The 24,304-nt window shown below is 45.1% G+C and overlaps 1 protein-coding gene across 9 annotated transcripts in view; it reads left to right on the top strand.

The window, feature by feature from the left end:
• Window positions 1–24,304, top strand: part of si:ch211-26b3.4 (connector enhancer of kinase suppressor of ras 2) — a 648,212-nt gene that overhangs the window by 493,907 nt on the left and 130,001 nt on the right. The window lies entirely within an intron of this gene.

Raw genomic sequence — 24,304 nt, 5'->3', positions numbered from 1 at the left:
GCCTGTTTCCATGTTGTAAACTTCTATGATTCTATGATTCTATAGCACGCCATTAAAATAAGAATTTGCTATTGATGGGAATACAATGAAAAAATAGGATGTACAGTAATTCTAGCACATCTCCCATGGCATTGCTCACGGTTAGTCTCGAGACTGCAGCACTGTTGTAACGTGTCGATATGTGTCAGCCTTGGCTCAGTGGTAGCGCTCTTGCTTCTGAATCAGAAGTCATGGTTTGAACTCCCACTCCAACAACTTGAGCACATAATCTAGGCTGACATTATAGTGCTGTACCAAAGGAGTGCTGCACAGTCAGTGCTGCCATCTTTCAGATGAGATGTTAAACCGAGGCCCTGTCTGCCCTCTCAGGTGGACGTAAAAGATCGTAGGGTAGATCTCCCTGGTGTTCTGGCCCATATTTATCCCTCAAACAACATCACAAAAAACAGATTATCTGGTCATTTATCTCTTGCTATTTGTGGAACATTGCTGTGCCCAAATTAGCTGCTGTGTTTGACTACATGACAATAGTGTCTACACTTCAAAAGTACTTAATTGGCTTTGAATCATTTTGGGACGTCCTGAGGTCATGAAAGGCACAATAGAGATTCAAGTTCTCTCTTTTTTTATTCTTTCTTTCTAATACGGAGCAGTCTTTGATCCGGCCTGTCCCTTTAAGGCAGCTGTTGAAATATTCCATGTGGGGAAGTGAACTGGTAAGAAAAATCTGGGTAATTGTAGCTGCTTGTAAATTGCTGAGGTCAATCAGGCAGTATTGGACATTAAGGATCCGATCACATTACTCACAGCAGCTCCAGTTTTTTTTTCTCTTTTAACCAGTTTTCTCTCCCAGTTTTCCTCCCCTCTTGACCTTTCACAAAGATGTCAACTTGTTGCTGCAATAAGATTCCTTGGGCATCAGCCACCCTCTGGCACCTCATTCCACTGGTCATTTTACAGGTGTGAACCTTGATGGTGAATATCAGGAAGGGGCTATTCAGTCATAAAGGGGAGGCATGACAGTCGAGTTCCATCCTGTCCTTACTCAATGTCCAGTCAAGATCACTGGATAGAGATCAGGAGCGAGAAATCTGTCCAGTTTTTTCATGGATCAGAAACGCTGAAGCAAGTTTTAACATTCCTGCAGTCGCGCCAGCTGAAATAAACTAACTCAGCACTGACCAGAAACCAAACTGTTTCTGGATCGCACTGCCTGAAAGGGTGGCGGAAGCAGATTTAGTAGTAACTTTCAAAAGGGAATTTGATATATACATGAAAAGGAAAAATTTGCATGGAGATAGAACAAGGGAATGGGACTAATTGGATAGCTCTTTCAAAGAGCCGGTACAGGCATGATGGGCCAAATGGCCTCCTTCTGTGCAGAACGATTCTATGATTCTATTATTTTGGGTTGTATGACTCAGCTACAAACTGGATAAACTTGCTCAGCCACCAAAGGAGTAGCCTTATTACCTCTTGAAGTGATAAAGCTTTAGGGGTCATTTTCCGACCTCGTGCTCCCAGCAGAAGGCTTCACTCGCCATGAGTATAAAAGGAAATTTGGCCACGCGCTGCGCATGACCGAATTTCTGATGCGTACTCCCTGCAGGCAAGGCTCCACTCAGACAGCATGAAATCGGAACGTTACCCCTTGCATAGGCTGGAGATTATGGTTGACGATTTTGAGCAGGCAAGCACTTGATGAGTTCATATGCCTCTCCTCTGCTGTTATAAACAGGCTAGCACCTCTGCTAAAATAGCAAAAAAGAGGACTGTCACCCAAATGGGTCGAGTGCTGATGGTTAGCATCAGGAACAGCAAGTTCCAGGCCGATATTGCCAAGCCAAATGTCTGTACCGGGCAATCTGCAGCTGGTGGTCAATTTTAAATTCCAAACCAAAGGAATTAGATTAAGTAAGACAGAGATTTAAACGTGTGGGGATGGAGGTGGTGCTGGTGAAATAATTTTGTGTTGGGCTGACAGGGGTGGCAATGCTTTGGCTGTTCTGTGTTACTGAGTAACCTGCCGATAACTGGAACTGAGATCACTGCTGCAAACGGTCTTTGCAGAGTGAAACCACATTGTTTACTATCTGGTACTTTATTCCTATAATAGTTACAAGGCTGTTATAAAGGGAAGCCATTGTTTTTTCAGTAAAATGTTCTTTCCTGCGAGAGGGCTGCACTGCAACATCTGCCATTATAATGTTCCAAAAGCCTCTTGTTTTTTGCTGACATCACGAAGATAAGTCCAGTTGAGGAAGGCCATTCATCCCTTGACTCACCTTTCCATAGAAATCTATGATCCCAGCTTCATAATATTTAATTGCCTCTTGAATGAGTGCAGTATCCACCTCCAGTACCCTACCCTATTGGTCATTCTGTGTGAAAATGTGATTCCTGATGTCAATCCTGGACTTGCCTTAGACCAGTTTGTCCCCTGGTCTTGTAGTCACGGTTTATCTTGGAATAGTGACTCAGGTTAACCTTTTCTATTTCGCTTAGTACCTTACATATGGTTATAATCTCATTCACCTTCTTTCAAGTCTGGAGTCCATGTCTTTTTACCCATTACTGATATCTCAGTTCTTCTCTAATCTCTCTCACACTGAGCTCTGAGAGGTTCTGACATTCCCCAGTCTCTCATGCTGAGTCCCCTAGTCTCTGGTGTTCTCTGTTCTCTCACATTGGTGCCCCCACAGTCTCAGCCTCTCAGTCTCTGCAGTGCTTTGGTTTCTCATTCTGGTCCCCCCCCCCACCCCGGGTCTCCCCTACTCTCCAGTCTCCTGCCAGAGTATTTAGTGCTCAGCTTAATGTGCTGAGTCCCTTGTCATTGCTGCTACGTCTCCCAGCATCTCTGCTTTCTGTTGAAGAGGCTAATCTTATGAATGCCAAGCCCAGTTTCCGAGGAGATGTCAATGTGGTTTGCACTGCTGCAGTACAGAGAAAATAGACCAAAGTTCTGAAAGGGAAGCCCCCTCGCAGGTGAGCAGGTGGTGTGGCTGATTGTAGGAAAGGAACATTGACAATAGAATTGCCCCAGGAAGGTGCACAGCAGCGTTTCCCCTTTCATTACCATTATTGCAATTGCAAGTCCTGTTTTCTTGGCTTTAAACGGGAGCCTCAGACTGAGAACTAACAGACAAATGTCTGCAGAGTAATAAGAAATGGGAATTTAAGTGGGTTTTGACACTGCACCAATTTAGTAGAATCTTAATTCAGATTTAAATGTGCACTTGGAGTACTTAAATTATCCAATTCAATAAGCCTTCCAATTGTAAGACCCACATAAATCTTTTTATATGGAGTTAAAAAATACACAGTCAGGTGAGTAGAAAATCTTAGTGGCCACTAGAAATTAATAAATCCCACCTTGATATCCTCACTGTAATACAAGAGCAAAAACCATTGTGGCAAGATACCCTTTGCTACTCCCACAGCTCCTGCACCAGGTAATTGCTGCCCAATATTTCATGGAGTGTTAGAGTGCCTGGAACCTAAGGTTTACAGCCAGATGTGAGGGTACATTTTGCAAGGCTCTGCTTCTGCCGTAGAATCTCAACAAGAGTGTGAATTGGAGAACAGGACACAGCAGACTGCAATTTGCTGTGCTTCCGATTTTGGGAACATCGGAAAAGCAGGAAGGTTGTGATTCAGCCACACTGACCTCAGTGCTCCCATCGAGCAAGGCTGTGCACCAAGTGTGAAGCCTCACATATTGTACTCTGTAATGTGTAGTTTGATGACAGTGTATATGCTTTATAAATAGATAACTACCTCATGAGGCACGAGCAGCATTCCGATTCTTATTTAACTGCAAAGGATTACTTGGGATCTTTATAAATGTCGTTGCTTTAACGTTGCAGGGGCAGTCTGTAAACACCATGTATTGTTCTATATGTATAAATGCGTAGGCTTCAAGGAGTTCTTGAAACATTTGCCTGAGGAAGGAGAAAATCTCCGAAAGCTTGTGAATTTAAAATAAAATTGCTGGACTATAACTTGGTGTTGTAAAATTGTTTACAATTGCTTTAACATTAGCAGAGAGCCAATAGGACAATGCATTCTTTCCCAGCATAAAGTCCAACTGGCATTGAGAAGCCATTGAATGGCGCTCCAATCCTGCATGTGTAGAACTCTATTTTGCCTGGCCAGAGAGTGGCATGGAGCCAGCAGTATAACTTCCATGTGCTGATCTCACTTCACTGTCAACAGGTCTCAGTCCTGTACCTTACAATCTGTAAAAAGACTTCCATCATTTATTTTGGCCTAGATTCAAATTTGGGTTTTAGAAGTGAAAGGACTGTGTCCCAACTGTTACAGTCTAAGCTATTTCCCTACAGCTTTACCTCATGTCAACAGCTTGGTAATTGTCTCTAGAAGCGGGAATCCTACAAACTTGTGTCTTTCTTCTCTGCTGTATTTGAATTAGCAGAGCCCAGGTCTAACACTGAATCCTCACCACAGTAAATTACTTGTTGAAGAACACATGGGCTGACCACCACATTCTTCTGTAAATCTGGGCAATGAAAAATACCAAAACATTAGACCCCTTTCTACAGGCTAGACTGTTCAAACTTTACTGTGTGGGACACCTCTACAAGCATTGATCCCCTCATCCTCCTCAGTGACTCATTGTCCCAATTCCCAAAAGACTCTGTCGTCTACGCAAAGGAAAACAGCGTTATCAAGTAAGCAGGGAGGATGACATCAGCATCATAACTGAGCTAGTAAGTCAAGAAATACAAAGTACAGAACTCTGTGACTAAGTTGTCCGCTGAATTTTTTGGCTAGTGCCCACTGTTACAGGCACAGTAACTGGCAGAGAACAGGAAAAATGGAGTTAGCAGTGGCAAGTGGCACATGTGTCTGCAGTAGATGAAGCTCAACTTGCAGATATCAAACAATGTCAGGAGATAATTGCACATTCATTGGCTGAACCCCAATACTAGCTTTGCTGAAATCTTCGACGGCCATGATGACTACTTGCCCATTGCAGTAATGTTACTGCCTTGCGGCTTACACCAGTGACATGGTCCTTTATTCCAGCTGATGGCTACCAAGGCAACACTCACTGTGCTGATCTCATCCTCCCCTACTTGCTTATCAGTTGCCAACCATCTTGCTGTGTGTAAGGGCCAAAACATGCCAAACCCTAATCCTATGAAACAAGGAAGCAGTGTATCATGCATGGTGACCATAAGGGGAGTGCAGGTTCTAGTGTGTGCTGAGAGGGGACACCAAGAGCTTAAAGAACATAGAAACATACAAGACTGGAAAAGACCACTGCGGCCCATCTGAATGATGCCATATTACTTGTAAAGTGAAAGGTCACTCTATGATCACCTCCTACCAGGTGTTCTCTGAGCTCTCCCTGTATCTCTGCGTCTATGTCGTTCCAGGTCCTTGGGTCACCCTCAGACACTACTGAATGTACTGCAGGCTAAGGGATGCCCTATAAAGAAGACCTTGTACATCTCTGGCACAAACCACCCGGAGAGCTGGCACTAGTCCATAAACTACCCAGGAATCATGGTGTTTCTCCTTCCAAGGAAGTGGAACTGTACAAACCAGGCAGTGGCTCAGAGCTATGTGGCTGCACTGGAGTCTCACCAACAGGCATGCCAGGCCATGACATTCTGTGCATGGGCACTGCTCTGTAAACCGGAGGACAGGTGCTCAGTAAGGGTCTTTGCGACCATTCCAGAATTTCCCCCGAAGGTCTCCGCTCTTTCCAAGCATCAAAGCCAACCTTGACAGCACTCTGACACCCAATGCATCGAGACCAGCAGTGTGCAGACCTAATCTTACCCATCCTGTAGCTGTGCTATCGGAGATTGAGGATTCGATGTCAGCATGCATGCGAAAAAACCCATGGCCCATGTTTCTAGCCAGTTGGCTACAGTGGTGAACATCTGTATCTCTGCGCAGCATTTAGATGTTTGTTTACACTGTGCTCCAAGGAACCAGCTGGTCTTTCTATGCCCATCAGTGCCAGCATCCTGCATTCTTAAACAACTCGACTGGTGTCTCCATCACTAGGCAACACAGAGTAGTAACAGGGAACGTGGGCCTCTGCAAGGAACCTGCTAGCCTCTTCGAATCTTGCTCTGGATGCATTCTCCCAACATTATGCCATCACTACCATCACAGGATGAAGAGCACTCCTGTTAGGAAAGTAAGATGTTGGTGTTGCTGAGACTAAAGGAAATACTATGTGCGGAGCTCATCCATCCCAGCTCCGAATGAGCGCGAGGAGCTCATGGACTTCTTTGTCACTAAGATTGATACCATCCGTTCAGCTGCCTCTGCCGCTTCCCTCCCTTCCCCTCGCCCACCAAGCCAAACTTCCCCTATGGTTCCCCCCTGCCCAAGCCCTGAACTTGCATCTTTCTCTAGTCTCTCTACCTATCTCCCCTCAGGCCCTCTCCGAGCTCAACTTGACCATGTGACCCACCTCCTGCTCCCTCGACCCTATTCCTACCAAACTGCTGACCACCCAACTTCCCTTCCTGGCCCCCATGTTAGCTGATATTGTTAACAGTTCCCTCTCCATAGGTACTGTCCCCCTCCCCTTCAAATCTGTCATCATTACCCCCTCCTCAAAAAACCCACTCTTGACCCTTCTTCCTTGCAAACTACCGCCCCATTTCCAACTACCCTTTCCTCTCCAATGTCCTTGAACATGTTGTCGCCTCCCATCTTTCCCGCAAATCCATGTTTGAATCCCTCCAATCAGGTTTCCGACCCCGCCACTGTACTGAAACAGCCCTTATCAAAGACACAAATGAGATCCTATGTGACTGTGACCATGGTAAACTATCTCTTCTCATCCTTCTCGACCTGTCTGCAGCCTTTGACGTGGTTGATCATACCACCCTCTTCCAACGCCTCTCCTCCATCATCTAGCTGGGTGGGACTGCGCTCGCACTGTTCCATTCTTATCTATCCAGTCGTAGCCAGAGAATCATCTGCAATGGCTTCCCTTCCCGCTCCTGCACTGTTACCTCTGGAGTCCCCCAAGGATGTATCCTTGGCCCCCTCCTAATTCTCACCTACATGCTGTCCCCCGGTGACATCATTGGAAAACACTTCAGTTTCCAGATGTAAGCTGACGACACCCAGCTCTACCTAACCCCCACCTCTCTCGACCCCTCCATTGTCTCTCATTTGTCACACTGCTTGTCCGACTGGATGAGCAAAAATTTCCTCCAACTAAATATTGGGAAGACCGAGGCCATTGTCTTTGGTCCCCGCCGCAAATTCCGTTCCCTAGCCACCGACTCCATCCCTCTTCCTGGCCACTGTCTGAGGCTGAAACAGACCGTTTGCAACCTTGTCGTCCTATTTGACCCTGAGATGAGCTTCAGACCACATATCCGCTCCATTACCAAGACCACATACGCCGCCTTCGTAACATCGCCCGTCTCCACCCCTGCCCCAGCTCATCTGCTGCTGAAACCCTCATCAATGCTTTTGTTACCTCCAGACTCAACTATTCCAATGCTCTCCTGTGCGGCCTCCCATCTTTCACCCTCCATAAACTTGAGCTCATCCACAGCTCTGCTGCCGGTATCCTAACTCGCACCAAGTCCCGTTCTCCCATCACCCCTGTGCTTGCTGACTTACATTGGCTCCCAGTCCAGGTTCGCCTCGATTTTAAAATTCTCATCCTTGTTTTCAAATCCCTCCATGGCCTTGCTCCTCCCTATCTCTGTAGCCTCCTCCAGCCCTATAACTCTCCGAGATCTCTGCGCACCTCCAATTCTTGCCTCTTGCGCATCCCCGATTTTAATCGCTCCACCATTGGCGGCTGTGCCTTCAGCTGCCTCGGTGCTAAGCTCTGGAATTCCATCCCTAAACCTCTCTGCCTCTCTACCTCTCTCTCCTTCTTTAAGACGTTCCTTAAAACCTACCTCTTTGACCAAGCTTTTGGTCACCTGTCCTAATATCTCTTTATATGACACGGTGTCAAATTTTGTTTGATAATTGCTCCTGTGAAGCGCCTTGGGATATTTTACAACGTTAAAGACGTTACATTAGGGCAAGTTGTTGTTGTTGTGGCACTGGGGCACGCTCTTCATCTGCAAAGAGAATACATGGGAGAAAATAAGCAGATATAGCAATACTATTGATGTTAAAGGAGCACTGCAGCATTTGAAGGGTTTCTACACCTCCCTTCCTCATTTCATACACCATTTCTAGACAAACAGATACTTCTTCGTGGTAGGCGATCCCTTAGGTGAAGGGGTTTCTTCCTGAAACAGCGCTCACCAATGCCAGATTGCACTCCGCCATTAGCAATAAGCAGGTTGATGACAAAGTGATTTTTATACACGTCACACTTGCCGTATGTTTAGTGGCATGACTGCTGCTTTGGGTAAGTGACAGTTAACTTCTCACACGGTTCAATTTTCCAATTTATAATTCTGCAGAAAACATAGTAGTATCCACAGTTTAGCTGCCCTTGCCTAATTTTATCATTGATTTTCCTCTTCTTAAAAGGACCCCATATTTGTCAGCAGTACCCATAACAAAACGACTTTTCTGAGACTGTACATAAGAAGAATGCCTGTACGTGATGTAAACCAGTGCCGGTCATGAGTTTAAGTTAAATGCATGGCTTGGGTGACCGTCTTGATATCAGCGGATTTCTTCTCGACCTCTTTAACTGTCCCACTGATTTGTGACATGGCCCTTGCTCAGTGTGTCTCCTCTTTCCACACTCACAGTTGGCAGGCATTGATGGCTTGTCTAATCTGCCGACCTAAAGATAAACTGCGGGTGAGCCAGTACTTCATTCACAAGCAATTATACACCAGTGTCACATATTATGCTCCAGTGTCTTATCTCCTCTGAGATTCAGCTGGCTCTGAAGTCTCCACTTTCCACAGCTATTTTCGTGGTCGTAGCTGCTTTAACAACATCAACCTGCATTTATATAGCTCCTTTAACATAGTAAAACATCCTAAGGTGCGTCACAGAAGTGTAATCAGACAAAAATTGACACTTAGCCAAAGAAGGAGACAATAGGACAGGTGACCAAAAGCTTGGTCAAAGAGATAGATTTTAAGGAGCGTCTTAAAGGACGAGAGGCGGAGTGGTTTAGGCATGGTCGCCGATTATGGGGCGAAGGAAGTGGGGAATACACCAGAGACCGGAGTTGAAGGAATGCAGAGCTCTCGGAGGGTTGTAGGGCGGGAGGAAGTTATGGAGATAGGGAGGAGCGAGGCCATGGAGAGATTTGAACACAAGGATGAGAATTTTAAAATTGAGGCATTGCAGGACCGGGAGCCAATGTAGGTCAACGAGGACTGGGGTGATGAGTGAATGGGACGAGTTAGGATACGGGCGGCAGAGTTATCAATGAGCTTAAGTTTACGGAGGGTGATAAAAGGGAGACCGGCCAGGAGAGCATTGGAACAGTCAGTCCGAATCACGAGGGTTGTTAAGGCACGTACTAGGAGCACAGCAGCTGTGTTTCTCATTGCTCTTGCTGCAAACAGGAATTATATGACCACAAAGCAGAGGTCAGGAGTTGGGGTTCCCTGACCATTGCTGATTTTCTTATTTTGTAGCCACGTTGCCTCTGTTATTTCCATTACGAAGAAATTAGCCCCAGGTAGCAGACGGACAGAAATCAATGATCCTGGGGACCCCCAGCATCTCTCTGCAGACCCAACCCCAATTGTTCGGGGACCATAGTTTGGAAGCCTATAGGTTAAACTAATGTTCTGGATTTATTTACAAATTAAATAATGCACAGAAGCAAAAATACATAGGCAAAATATTAACAGCACAATACTTTATGTGAGAGAATTGGCCAATCTCATCCCTCCACCACCTCTCCGCCCTCCCCGACCGGTGCCCGCAGCTCGCCAGTACTATACTAATAAGGCCAGTCGTCCAATATCCTGTGGTCTGCTACTGGCCTCTTTAGGCGTGTACAGCGATCAAATTTCTAGATCACTATCTCTTGTCTTCCATTTTGAATCTAGCAGAGAGCAGCGTCTGTTTTAAACTCTTAACTATTTGATAAAATGCGAGACAAGAATTCCTATTTTTGTAACATCAACCTACATTTTTTTTCATCTTTAATTCTAAACTTCAAACCAGTTGATATGAGTTGGAGACATTATAACTCTAAATAAAGTGACATTTTGAGTGGCGCCACCTTCAAGATTCCCCATGAAACTTGACGACACTCCTAACTGATCTAATGATGAGAAGGATGTGAAAGTACAGAGTCTAAAGCAAGATGTGTGAGTCAAGAAGGAACTCATTCTGCTTACTTTGCTTAAACTGGTTCCAGTGGAAAGCACACCAATCCTAACCTTTGCATTTGTTGGGTTTTGACCTATGTCGTCATAAATTCCACTCAAAACAAGGGGTGGTTTCAGTTCCTGTCTGTGGGTGTTCTAATACAAGTCAATATAAATTGAAGTGCAGCAAAAACAGGGTGTTGCATAACCCAATTCTTTTTTTATCAATGAAAAGCATTTGTTCACATGTATGGGGGAAGCTTTCCTCTGTGTTACGTGAACCAAAGATCAGGTTTCCAATCCTGTTACGCACAGGGGTAAATGTTTTAATTTAGCAATCCCCAGGGCACAGCTTCGAGCAAGGGCAGTCTAACATCAGAAATTCGGGCGCAGAGATCAGTGTTTCCTCTTTGCAGCCCAAGTGACTTTTCATCCATTTACTTTGCGCAGAGAGAATCTTCCCTTCAATCTTTGGAAGGAGCGATCGTTTCCCAAAATTTGTGCACCCTGAGCATCACAGCTTGACTGTTTACATGTGTAAGGTATTGCACCCTGACATAACACCAGCAGATAAGAACGGAGGCAAATTAAAAATAAATAATTCATATATCTGTAGCACGTAGTCAAGTGCGAGCTGCACTGCTGTGCAGAATCTGCCCGTTGATGTGAAGTTTATTAACTTGCCTATTCTGGCCTCAGACTAACTCATCCCCACATGCAGCTTTGCAGTGCACCTTTTAGTCCATGTGTTATCTAACTTTTGTTACAGCAGACTAAGCAGGTTTAAACTGCTTTTAAAAAAAATTCAATTAACAAAAATACAATGTCGCAACATTTCTGTTTTGTCACAGCACTGTGGTTATCGATTTTTACATATTCTTATCACAGAGATCACAAGCGTACGCACAGGTGAAGGAGGCCATTCGGCCCATCAAATTCATCCATCTGTAGATACCACAAATCCCCCTCCCGTATATCACAATGTCTAGCTTCACCTCAATGACTCCCAAATTTTTGTGCCTGCACTCTCCCACCCGGAAGACCATTCGTACTATTAAGTGTGAGACCAAACCATGTTGATTTGGTGATGGCGAGAATCATTAGCCTTGTACCACAGTAATTTTGGGTTTCATACTCAGTCACCATGGAGAGGCTGGAGATAGTATAATAAATGATTGTGGTGCATCAATTGAAAATTTCTTCAATGCAGGCTTAGGGCTGCAGTCAGGTGCTGGTCAGAAAACTGTTGTGATGGTGTGGTGATCACACGATATCAACAATTAGACATTTTTGAAAATTAAGTGAACCAAGGCCATGGTCCAGAAAGACATTCATAGAATGATGCAGCACAGAGGGAGGCCATTCAGCCTATCGTGCCTGTGCCGGCTCTTTGAAAGAGCTATCCAATAAGTCCCACTCCCCTGCTCTTTCCCCATACTCCTGCAAATTTCCCCTCTTCACCTAAATATCCAATTCCCTTTTGCTTCCATCGCCCTTTCAGGCAGTGCATTCCAGGTCGTAACAACTCGCTGCCTAAACATTTTTAAAAGCTTTTTATTTTTAAATTCCTTTTGTAAATTGCAAATTGTAAATCTTAATGTGTGTGTGTAGTGATAATGTTAGGGGGGGGTGGGTTTGGTGGGGTGGAGAGGGTTGGGGGGGTGGGGTGGGTGGGGGGGGGAGAGGGGGGAGGGGGAATTGGGGGGGAGGGTTAGAGCAGACCTGTACCTTCCTGCAGTATGTGCAAAGAATTTGAGAGGGTTGGTCAGATGTATGAAGATATTCCACCAAGTGACATTGGGTACATTCTGCCTGAGAAATGTGTCACTTTTCATAAAGGCAAGCAAAAATGCACAGTGTGTTCCGGATTACAAATAGATATGGTAATAAATAATAAGCAATTAAACAAAAGCAGTTTTACCTTTTCAAGCTCCCTAGACCAGAATCTTATACACCAGTCAATGTGGATGTATCAGATGACTGGGATCTTCCTCTTTACCTCATCTGTGCTAAATATTAATCCAAAATGAGAAGTACCAAAGCACCCACTGTCTGACAAACCTCTGTGAAGACCCTGCCTTTCATTGTTGAGGCTGGAATACAGTGGTTTTCATATTTTCCTTTGTGTGGGGACCCCCTGAACATATTGACACACTCCCGAAAACCTCTGCAAATATTGATACAGTTCCAAGGCCTTCTGCAGACACTGACCCAATTCTGGGGTCCCCACTGTAAAAGTGACACAGTCCCTGGGCCTATTGCAGATACTGACACACTTCCCAGGACCCCCCCCCCCACAGATACTGGCACATTTCCCATGAACCCCCGCAGATTCTAACTCACTTCCCATGAGCCCCCACAGATGCTGACACACTTCCCAGAACTCCTCCCAGATACTAATACATTTTCCACGAGCCCCTGCAGATACCGACACACTTCCCATGAGCCCCCGCAGATACTGACATGCTTCCCAGGACCCCCTGCAGATACTGACACACTTCCCGAGATCCCCCGCAATTACTAACACTTCCCACAAGCCCCCGCAGATACTGACACACTTCCCAGAACTCTCCGCAGATGCTAACACACTTCCCGCGAGCTCCTGCGGACACTGACGCAATTCCAATGAGCCCCCGCAAATATTGTTGACACACTTTCCAGAAGCCCATGCGGATACTGACACACTTCCCTCAAGCCCCCTGCACGTATTGACACACTTCCCATGAGCTCCTGCAGATACTGACGCACTTCCCATGAGCCCCTGCAGATATTGACGCACTTCCCATGAGCCCCGCAGATACTGACACACTTCCCAGGAGCCCCTGCAAGTACTGACACACTTCCCAAGAGCCCTTCCAGATACTGACACACTTCCCAAGAGCCCTTCCAGATACTGACACACTTCCCAAGAGCCCTTCCAGATACTGACACACTCCCTGGACCTCCGGCAGATACTGACACAGTCGCAGCGACCGCTGGCAGATACTGACACAGTCCTGGGGACCCCCGACAGATACTGACACAGTCCCAGGGTCCGCCGGCAGATACTGACACAGTTCTTGGGACTCCTGGCAGATACTGATACACCAAGGGACCCCCGGCAGATACTGTCATAGTCGCTGGGACCCCCGGCATATGTTGACACAGTCCCAGGACCCCTGGCAGATACTGACACACCCCAAGGAACCACCAGCAGATACTGACAGAGCCCCAGGAACCCCCAGCAGATACTGACAGGCTCCAAGGGACCCCCGGCAGATACCGACACACTCCAAGGGACCCCTGGCAGTTGCTGAGGCAGTCCCAGTGACCCCCTATCTGACCTAAAGTGAGGCAGCACAGCTGCCTAAGGCATGACTGTGCTATCATAGCAGAACATGCTTTTTGTTGGTAGATAGCAACAAAAATAATGTGCTAGTAAGAAACCTGGTGACAGACGGTCAGAAATTTGACAATTTTAAAGATCCCCTGGAATTCCCAAGGGTCCTGGAGCCTCAATTTCAAAACCAGTGCTGTAGTGCAAGTAAGATTCCTGGAATGATGTATACAGACGAAAAAAGTTCTGGCAGCACAATCTGGTGCCAGAGGACATGAGCTCTGAGCTCATCCCATTTCTAGGCACCACATCTGATTCCAGTACCAAATGAGCCATTCGTTGATGCTCTGAGAATCAGATTGTGCAGACCAATAACATAAAATATCCTTATATGACCCCTTGATTTCACCTTCAATGGCCAAATCTTCTATTGAGAGTTTTATTGTGTATCAAGCTAATTGTACCAAGGCATGGGCCATCAATCTGAAACAGTCTCCTCTCCCAACTTTTTTAATGTTTGATTCAATGCTCATCAATGTGATGAATGAAATGGAATGCTTCCTGTTTTGGGCATTCAGTGTCCACATCAAGCATTGCCACGTCAAGCACCGTGCAATGGACTAAAGCACCTTGTAGTCCGCCCCAACAATGTACCTTGTCTCAAACTTGGAGACGCACCTTCTACTGCACCAATACTAATTTTCCATTCCCCAGTGGTCCTGTGCTGTGAGCCCACTAGAAACTAGATTGTGACTATCAAAGCTCATCTTAGGTCTAACAAAAAGACGAGACTTTCAGCCCATGAGTCTGAGCTGGATTGGAAATCAGATGAAAGACCTTGTTCTGATTTTGAGTACAAGGAGTACATATCTCTGGGAATCTGGAGATTCTTTTCTGCGTTTTTTCCCCTGACAATGTAAAAGGCTCGAGGTGAGCAGATGTCACTTCTTCCCTTTTTATTGGGTAAAATCACCCTTCCTCCTCCAAATGCCCCTTCTATGTATGCCCCACAGTGCTATTAAAATGCTGGATGACTTCTTCACTGAATTATGTGGAATGGTTTCTCATTGAGTCACCTAAAGTCAATAAAGCCAAAGGGATTGATATGCTTCTAAACTATCTCTACTGTTTCTGGGGAGCCTGGAATTTTGAAAGGATCCATACATCAGATGCCCATTCCTGAACAGGCCTGGAGGGTGAATCTTGTTCACTGATGCCTATTTCTAATCTCCTTGCTACATCCAAGTTGTGATCTCACTTGCAGGGTTTTTTCTGATTGCTGGCCAGATTATTCATTTAGAGTGACACTGCTGTCATATACAAACACCTTTAGGAATCTTTACCAGCTCCTTTCTCTGTTATTACCCAGACATTCCCTCCACATGAAAAGTGAAAGTTTCTGTTCAAGGTTTACTAAAGGGCCTCAAATTCTAGAAGATGGGTCATCTATTGACATGATTCTATCTAACTAAGACTTTTCGATATCTCCTGCCCCCCAGATGTTGTCTTATCGATGTTGCCAATTGAGTTACTTTTTTATTTATCATTGGTGAAGCAATTTCCTATCTTCCGAATTTAGTATTGTTCCTAAACTCCAGCCTTTCGACAGGTGAGACTTGAAGAGGGAAGTTCTGGAGAGGAGTAAGAAAGAATATTCACTGCAGTGTTTAAGGCCAATACCGGCAACAGCAATACTCACAATACACAATAAAGTCTTACCTCAAATGAAACATAGGAACCGAAGTAGGCCATTTAGCTCCTCGAGCCTGTTGCACCATTCAGTGAGATCATGGTTGATCTGTGACCTAACTCCATATACCCATCTTAGCCCTATATCCCTTAATACCTTTGGTTAACAAAAATCTATCAATCTCAGATTTAAAATTAACAATTGAGCTAGCATCAACAGCCATTTGCAGAAGAGAGTTCCAAACTTCTACCACCCTTTGCGTGTAGAAGTTTCCTAACTTCACTCCTGGAAGTCCTGGCTCTAACTTTTCAAATTATTTTGTCATGTACTTGTCACACCGAATAATTCACACGTTCTGAGTTCTGATTAAATCTCTGTCCAAACTTCTACCACCCTTTGCATGTAGAAGAGTTTCCTAACTTCACTCCTGAAAGTCCTGGCTCTGTCCCCTAGTCCTAGACTCCCCAACCAGCGGAAATAGTTTCCCTTTATTTACCCTATAAGTTCCCCTTAATATCTTGAAAACTTTGATCAAATCACCCTTTAATCTTCTAAATTCCAGGGAATACAACCCTAGTTTGTGTAATCGCTCCTTGTAACTTAACCCTTGGAGTCCAGGCATCATTCTAGTAAATCTACGCTGCACTCCCTCCAAGGCCAATATATCCTTCCTAAGGTGCGGTGCCCAGAACGGAACACAGTACTCCAGGTGTGGTCTAACCAGGGCTTTGTATAGATGTAGCATATATTCTTTGCCCTTGTATTCTAGTCCTCTAGATACAAAGGCCAGCATTCCATTAGCCTTTTTGATTATTTTCTGTACCTGTCCGTGACATTTTAATGAGATATGTACATGGACCCCTAAGTCTCTTTGGACCTCCACCATTCTTGTCCTGGGGATTTGTCACTCTTTAGTGCCATTATTTTCTTCATTACTGCTAATTTGCTTACATTAATTATGGTCTGTCCCTGTCCCTGATTCAAAATTAATTTCCTTGGGGTGTCCAGCATGCTATCCTCTTCCTCTACTGTAAATACCGACACAAAGTAATTATTTAACATGACCGCCATTTCCTTATTTTCGTTAACAATATCACCACCATCAGTTTTTAAGGGGCCCACATTGCATTTGACCACCTTCTTTTTCTTAATATAATTATAAAAAAATTTTGTGTTGATTTTGATATCCCTTGCAAGCTTGTTTTCATACTCCCTTTTTGTAGCTCTTACTATGTATTTTGTCACCCTTTGCTTTTCTTTGTATCTCTCCTAGTTGCCAGGACCTGTGCTATTTTTTGCTTTTTCTTTTGGCTTAATGTTGTCTCTTACCTTTTTTGTTGTCCATGGCTGCTTTTTTTTGGTAAGTAGAGCTCTTGCTCCTTAGGGGTATAAACTTTTTTTTTATTCGTTCATGGGATGTGGACATCACTGGCAAGGCCAGCATTTATTGCCCATCCCTAATTGCCGTTGAAAAGGTGGTGGTGAGCCACCAACTTGAACCGCTGCAGTCCGTGTGGTGAAGGTTCTCCCACAGTGCTGTTAGGAAGGGAGTTCCAGGATTTTGACCCAGCGACGATGAAGGAACAGCGATATATTTCAAGTCAGGATGGTGTGTGACTTGGAGGGGAATGTGCAGGTGGTGGTGTTCCCGTGTACCGGCTGCCCTTGTCCTTCTAGGTGGTAGAGGTCGTGGGTTTGGGAGGTACTGTTAAAGAAGCCTTGGCGAGTTGCTGAATTGCATCCTATAGATGGTACACACTGCAGTCATGGTGCGCTGGTGGTGAAGGGAGTGAATGTTTAGGGTGGTGGATGAGGTGCCAATCAAGCAGGCTGCTTTGTCCTGGATGGTGTCGAGCTTCTTGAGTGTTGTTGGAGCTGCGCTCATCCAGGCAAGTGGAGAGTATTCCATCACACTCCTGACTTGTGCCTTGTAGATGGTAGAAAGGCTTTGGGGAGTCAGGGGGTGAGTCACTCGCCGCAGAATACCCAGCCTCTGACCCGCTCTTGTAGCCACAGTATTTATGTGGCTGGTCCAGTTAAGTTTCAATGGTGACCCCCAGGATGTTGATGGTGGGGGATTCGGTGATGGTAATGCCGTTGAATGTCAAGGGGAGGTGGTTAGACTCTCTCTTATTGGAGATGGTCATTGCCTGGCACTTGTCTGGCGCGAATGTTACTTGCCACTTATCAGCCCGAGCCTGGATGTTGTCCAGGTCTTGCTGCATGCAGGCACGGACTGCTTCATTATCTGAGGGGTTGCGAATGGAATTCAACACTGTGCAATCATCAGCGAACATCCCCTTTTCTGACCTTATGATGGAGAGACGATCATTGATGAAGCAGCTGAAGATGGTTGGGCCTCGGACACTGCCCTGAGGAACTCCTGCAGCAATGTCCTGGGGCTGAGATGTTTGGCTTCCAACAACCACTTCCATCTTTGGTTGTGCCAGGTATGACTCCAGCCACTGGAGAGTTTTCCCCTGATTCCCATTGACCTCAATTTTACTAGGGCTCCTTGGTGCCACACTCGGTCAAATGCTGCCTTGATGTCAAGGGCAGTCACTTCTGGCTGAAAATGGTTGCAAACGTTTCAGCCTTGTCTTTTGCACTCATGTGCTGGACTCTGCCATCATTGAGGATGGGGATGTTTACAGAGCCTCCTCCTCCTGTTAGTTGTTTAATTGTCCACCACCATTCATGACTGGATGTGGCAGGACTGCAGAGCTTTGATCTGATCCGTTGGTTGTGGAATCGCTTAGCTCTGTCTATAGCATGTTGCTTCAGCTGTTTAGCATGCACGTAGTCCTGAGTTGTAGCTTCACCAGGTTGGCACCTCATTTTTAGCTACGTCTGGTGCTGCTCTTGGCATGCTCTTCTACACTCCTCATTGAACCAGGGTTGATGCCCTGGCTTGTTGGTAATGGTAGAGTGAGGAATATGCCGGGCCATGAGGTTACAGATTGTGCTGGAATACAATTCTGCTGCTGCTGATGGCCCACAGCGCCTCATGGCTAAGCTGCTAGATCTGTTCTGAGTCTATCCCATTTAGCACGGTGGTAGTGCCACACAACACATTGGATGGTGTCCTCAGTGTGAAGACGGGACTTCGTTTCCACAAGGACTGTGCGGTGGTCACTCCTACCAATACTGTCGTGGACAGATGCATTTGGGACAGGTAGATTGGTGAGGACGAGGCCAAGTAGGTTTTTCCCTCGTTTTGGTTTGCTCACCACCTGTCGGAGGCCCAGTCTGGCAGCTATGTCCTTCAGGACTTGGCCAGCTTGGCCAGTAGTGGTGCTACCGAGCCATTGTTGGTGATGAACATTGAAGTCTCCCACCCAGAGTACATTCTGTGCCCTTGCTACCCGAAGTGCTTTCTTCAAGTGGTGCTCAACATGGAGGAGGACTGATTCATCAGCTGAGGGAGGGTGGTAGGTGGTAATCAGCAGGAGGTTTCCTTGCCCATGTTTGACCTGATGCCATGAGATTTCATGGGGTCCGGAGTCAATGTTGAGGACTCCCAGGGCTCCCTCCTGACTGTATACCACTGTGCCACCATCTCTGGTGGGTCTGTCCTGCCGGTGGGACAGGACATACCCTGGGATGGTGATGGGAAGAGTCTGGGACGTTGGCTGAAAGGTATGATTCTGTGAGTATGACTATGTCAGGCTGTTGCTTGACTAGTCTGTGGGACAGCTCTCCCAATTTTGGCACAAGTCCCCGGATGTTAGTGAGGAGGACTTCACAGGGTCAACTGGGCTTGGTTTGCCTGTGTCTTGTCCGGTGCCGGGTAGTCCATCCGTTTTTTTTTCTTGTAGTGCCTTTCTCAGCAAGATTGTACAACTGAGTGGCTTGCTAGGCCATTTCAGAGGGCGATTAAGAATCAACCACATTGCTGTGGGTCTGGAGTCACACATAGGCTGGACCGGGTAAGGACGGCTTGTTTCCTTCCCTAAAGGACATTAGTGACCCAGATGAGTTTTTACGCCAATCTGGTAGTTTCATGGCCACCATTACTGATACTAGTTTTTTTCTTCCAAATTTTATTCAACTGGTTCTGTATCACGTTAAATTCTTTTTAGAACACCTCCCACTGGCCTTCTGTCGTTTTACCCTTTAACAGATTTTCCCAGTTTACTGTGGACAGTCTCTGTCTTATCCCATTGAAGTCGGCTTTACCTAAATTTAGAATCTGACTCACCCTAAAACAATAAAATCCTACCTTAGATGGACTGACCCCAAAATCATTTCTTGATCAAATTGTCTGTTCTGAATCTCTTTGCATTCCTTTATCTCAGACTCTCGGAGCCTGCACTATTCTAACTTTCTACTATAATGCAAATAAGGTACAGCCAGAATTGGAGAGCTCATTGATGTAATGTAGTCTGATTCACTGATGAATAGAAACTAATCTCCTGTATCGTCACTCTCTTTACGTAGAAGGTTTTTGGAGTATGGAATGCTTTGTCACAGGAAGTAACTGACACAGAGCGTCTTTTAAGGGAAAATAGATAAGTATTTGAAGCAGAGGAGGCTGTGGGGAGAGATCAGGGCAGTGGAATTAGTTTTGGATTGGTCCAGCAAAGAGCTGCCACAGGCACGATAGGACGATTGGCCTTCTGTGCTGTGAACTTCTATGTTTCTACAATCTAACAACATCATTAAATTGACAGGATATTTGTGTGTATTTTTCAAAGGAAACATCCAGTGACTGATCTGTTGATAGCGTTAGTTCAGGAATAATGAGTAGCTTTTATTCTGAAATACAGACTTTGAACCAATTATGCACTTCTGCTCTAATTAGCTCTGTGCTCTATTCCACCATCATGTATTCACACATGTAGTAACAACAATTAGGGGTTATTTGTTATCAGGAAATATGTTATTAAAGCACCTAATTAAAAAAATCCACACAGAAATTTCTCATAGAAGAACTAATTCTTGAAGACCATTAAAACTACACTGTGGCATTCTGGGATTGGAATGTGTTTGAAATCCCTCCCTACTCTATCATAATCTGTTTCAGATAGCATCCATTAAGATAATGGAGATGAATATTTATGCTAGCATCTCATGACGTAATTTCAGGGCCGAAGAAATTAATCTTTTGTTTTCTAGACTGTTAATTTGAAAACCAGTACAACGTTCTAGTTGAAGGTTATGGTTATTTATAAGGGTGTAGGCAACCAGTGTTAGAGAAATAGCAAAGTATGAGGGTAGCATTAAAGTCATTATAATATTGCTGTAGTACATCTGTGGAGCAAAAAAAGGCTGGGCTTAGCAGATAAACAAGAGAGAAATCAGTAAACTAAGACTCCCGTCGCCTTTCAGAACAAATTAGAGGTGACTTTTATCTGCCTTTAACAGGTAATAAAAAATTGGGAACTTGTTTCTGAAAATAATTCTGTTGAATTCACCTCTCTGAATTGGTACTTTACCACGTAACGTACAGTATTTTAAGAATCCATAATTGTTGTGTTTAGCACAACTGCATAAAGAACTTTAATCACTGTTGTTAAATGTATATATTTATATGATGTTTAGTGCTTGAGATTTGGTTCCCCTTTCCCATTCTTTATACTCTTGTATGATCATTAACAGTTATAGCTGGGTACCTGAGAAGCAAGACAGGGCCTCGGTCTCATCCAAAAGATGAGACCGAGACTGTATGATAATTATTACAAACTTGTTAAAAACTTGCCAAAATTATTGTTTGCGCTAAGAAAACATATACAGGTAACTGCTCAATCTGGAGCTCCCAGCCGGAGAGGCCATGCTCCAAGGGAGGGTGGGTTGAGATAGGACTATGTTGAAGCCTCAATCCTCCAATCCTCGGTCCCCAAGAGCATGGCTCTCCACCGGGAGCATGAGATCATGGAATTAGCCATCCAATTCTGTTAAGAGAAGTGAGCTTCAACAGGTCAAATGGTCCTTTGCTTGTGCTTGACTTTTACATACGCTCTTTTATAAATAGGAACAATGAGCACATTAATAGCCTAGAAACTACTGTTATCGTACAATGGCTCAATTGTTTCTGGCCACTATTTTAACAGGAGGCAGTTAACCTATTTAAAATGAAAGGGTTAATGTCTCCTTTAAGATGGCGGAGGAAGGAGTTTGATACAAGCACTGGGAACCTGACTCACAATAAGTTCCAGGCTCTAATCTGGAATAAGTGCAAATGTCAAATCTACCAACTAAGGACCCTTTTGTACTCGAGAGGTCAAATGACCTTTTTTTAAAAAATTCATTCAGTTGTATTGAGGATTTAACCAGCCTGAGAAGGTTACAGTCTGGCTGGTTTTCCCCTTTTCCTCATTCACTTATTTCCTTGTGTTGAAATAAAAAGTGATTTCCCGACTTTATCCAGTGTTTCTTCCTCTTTCCTCCACCTTGCAGCTTTGAAAGGGACGTGTAGTCCGTCCCTTGGATCCCTTGCATGTCTCCCAGGGAATATGCTTAGTCCAGTCTTCCTTGTGTTATCAAGCATACTTCTCTGTCAGTTTGTTTAGGGAATAAAAGAACTTGCGTTTATATAAGTTTAGTTGGACTGGCTTTAATTCTTTAATTATCTTGTTAGCTCACAGCTTGCATGATTTCTACCTGTAACTAGTAGCAATTTTGCGAGCTTTCCATTTTTTCTTAGTTAAAGGCAAATTCTTACACGGAACTTTTCTGGATTGGGCATGAGGGGCGCTAAATTGGGCCGTGTAGCGCCCGTTGTTTCGGCGCTACGCAGCCTCTCAAACATCCAAGATGTCGTCTTGGCTGCGCATGCATGTTTCCAGCATGACGTGCACCGGAAGCCATCTTGGTATAGGAACTAGTGCATACGCAAATACTGAACGCCAGCTGCATGTAAAGTAAGGAGAAAATGGATACAATCAGTGTGCATCGCTGATCTAAAGTGATAGACATCATTTTGGCACTTAACGCTCAACTCAACGCACAGTCTTAACCACGACCATCTGAACATGTCTTAGAGTGCCTGGAGGACCCCCACCAGTGCTATTTAAAGGGACCATGCAGGATTTACAGGCTAGTGGCTGCATTATTGCTTCTGGCTGCTGATACATTTGTAACTGTTTTTGGAGGCCTCCTATACTCGAATACTAGGACTAGGGGACATAGCCTAACATTTAGAGCCAGGAGTGAAGTTAGGAAACACTTCTACACGCAAAGGCTGGTAGAAATTTGGAACGCTCTTCTGCAAACAGCAGTTGAGCTCAATTGTGAATTCTAAATCTTAGATTGATAGATTTCTGTGAACCAAGAGTATTAAGGGATGTGGGGCTAAGGCGGGTATATGAAGTTAGGTCACAGGTCCACCATGATCTCATTGAATGGCGGAACAGGCTCAAGAGGCTAAATGTCACTGCCACTTGCTGCCTCCTGTTATGCACCACCTTCTCCTGCAAGAAAGCGGGACGTGTGTCTGGGTAATGTGCCTGTCATGGTTAAATAGCTGCCAGTGTGTGTGACCTGTGAGTCGTGGGTGGGCGGCTTGTAACAGTGGTAATGTGTAAGGGTGAGAGGAAGTATCTCATTGGAAGAATTGAGTATTGATGGAAAGAGTTTGTTGGTATGTGGGTGATGGGGGGTGTAGTGTGTGGAGCAGTGGATGCGGCTAGTGGTGCAGTTGGTAGGAGACGCCACTTGACAGTTGACCTCACTCACCTTGACCACTTGTGTCAAAGCATTGAACTTCTTCCTGCACTGCATCCATGTTCATGATGCTGTGCTTCATCTCCCGCTGCCTCTCACTGCCTTTTGGGCATATATCTGGAGGGCCTCTTTTCCACAACCTCCCCCCCACCACCCCCGCAGATATAGAATGACCCTCCTTCTGACCACCTCTTGCTCCAAGGTCTGTTGTGCATCAGCAAAGAACCTTGGTGCACGCACTCTCGCAGGCCTGGTACAAACTCAGTTTGGCGGATGGATGAGGTCTCGCATACAGATTGGAGGATGTGGGATTTAGTAGTGCGCAACCTTTATTCAATGTTTTAACATAACTCATCAGTATGTAAACATAGGGATGGGACCTGCATCTGTGTTTTACGTGTGCAATGTCTGATCTTTGTTCAGACTCTGTGCAGATAGCAGACTGTTATTTTTAGCAAATAATAGGTACCGGCTACCTTTAAGAGATTTTTCGAGATATCCTCCCTTTAAGAGGTTGGGGCTCCACTTGCTGGTGGAAAGTGCGAGTTGCATTGAATCTGCGTGTCAATGCTAATTTCCAATGCAGATCGCAAGTGAGTCCTCAGGCCTCACGAAAGTCTCGTCCTGCCTGCGCAGGGGCCATCCGACGCAGGTTAATAGCGGATCATGCTACCCACGCCCAATAATAGGCCTTATCGAATTTTTCCCCTAACGTCACAGGGAGGTCAGAACAAAGACCATTTTCTCCCCATGAAACCAGGTTAGGTGGACACCTCCAGGAATCTGTAAGGTCAATCAGACGTGCAGGAGATTGTTCCATTCAGAGAGTCAATTGGGAATTTATTCCTGTAAGACTGGAAAGGGAGAGCTTATGGTGTCAACAGGAGAGAATGAATGGCTCTCCCTACACAGAGGAGATAAACCAGACAACTCTTCTGAATGGATGAACTGGGCATTTATTAGTCCATTTTCTTTTAGTTCTACCCCTTCCTTCCTGTAACTCTCACATCTGCTGCTGTGAATCTTGTACTGAAAGGCTGAGAATCTGGAACTCTAGGCGTGTCACAAGTTTGAAAAACAAATCGTGGGTGGGGAGAACTCCCCTCTACCCACACAACCCTCCATATCGCAAGAGTTTCTGACTAAATATAGATCAAGCCCACCATGACCGTTGTTGCTAGGTCTGAATGTTAGCACTGACAGCAAGGTAAACATGAGCCTGTGGATGTGGCAGGCATGTGTTTATCACTTTGGAACTAAGTTGCGCTGTTTCAGCTTGCTTATCTGCAGTAAATGCTGTTCGTACCTGCAGTAGTTTATGACCTCACATTTCCGGTATGTCAGAACACCACCGCTGAATGTTTTATGATG

The sequence above is a fragment of the Heptranchias perlo genome, chromosome 15 (genome assembly GCF_035084215.1).
Source record: "Heptranchias perlo isolate sHepPer1 chromosome 15, sHepPer1.hap1, whole genome shotgun sequence".
NCBI classification, from domain to species: Eukaryota; Metazoa; Chordata; class Chondrichthyes; order Hexanchiformes; family Hexanchidae; genus Heptranchias; species Heptranchias perlo.
This window is presented reverse-complemented; position numbering and strand designations above follow the sequence as displayed.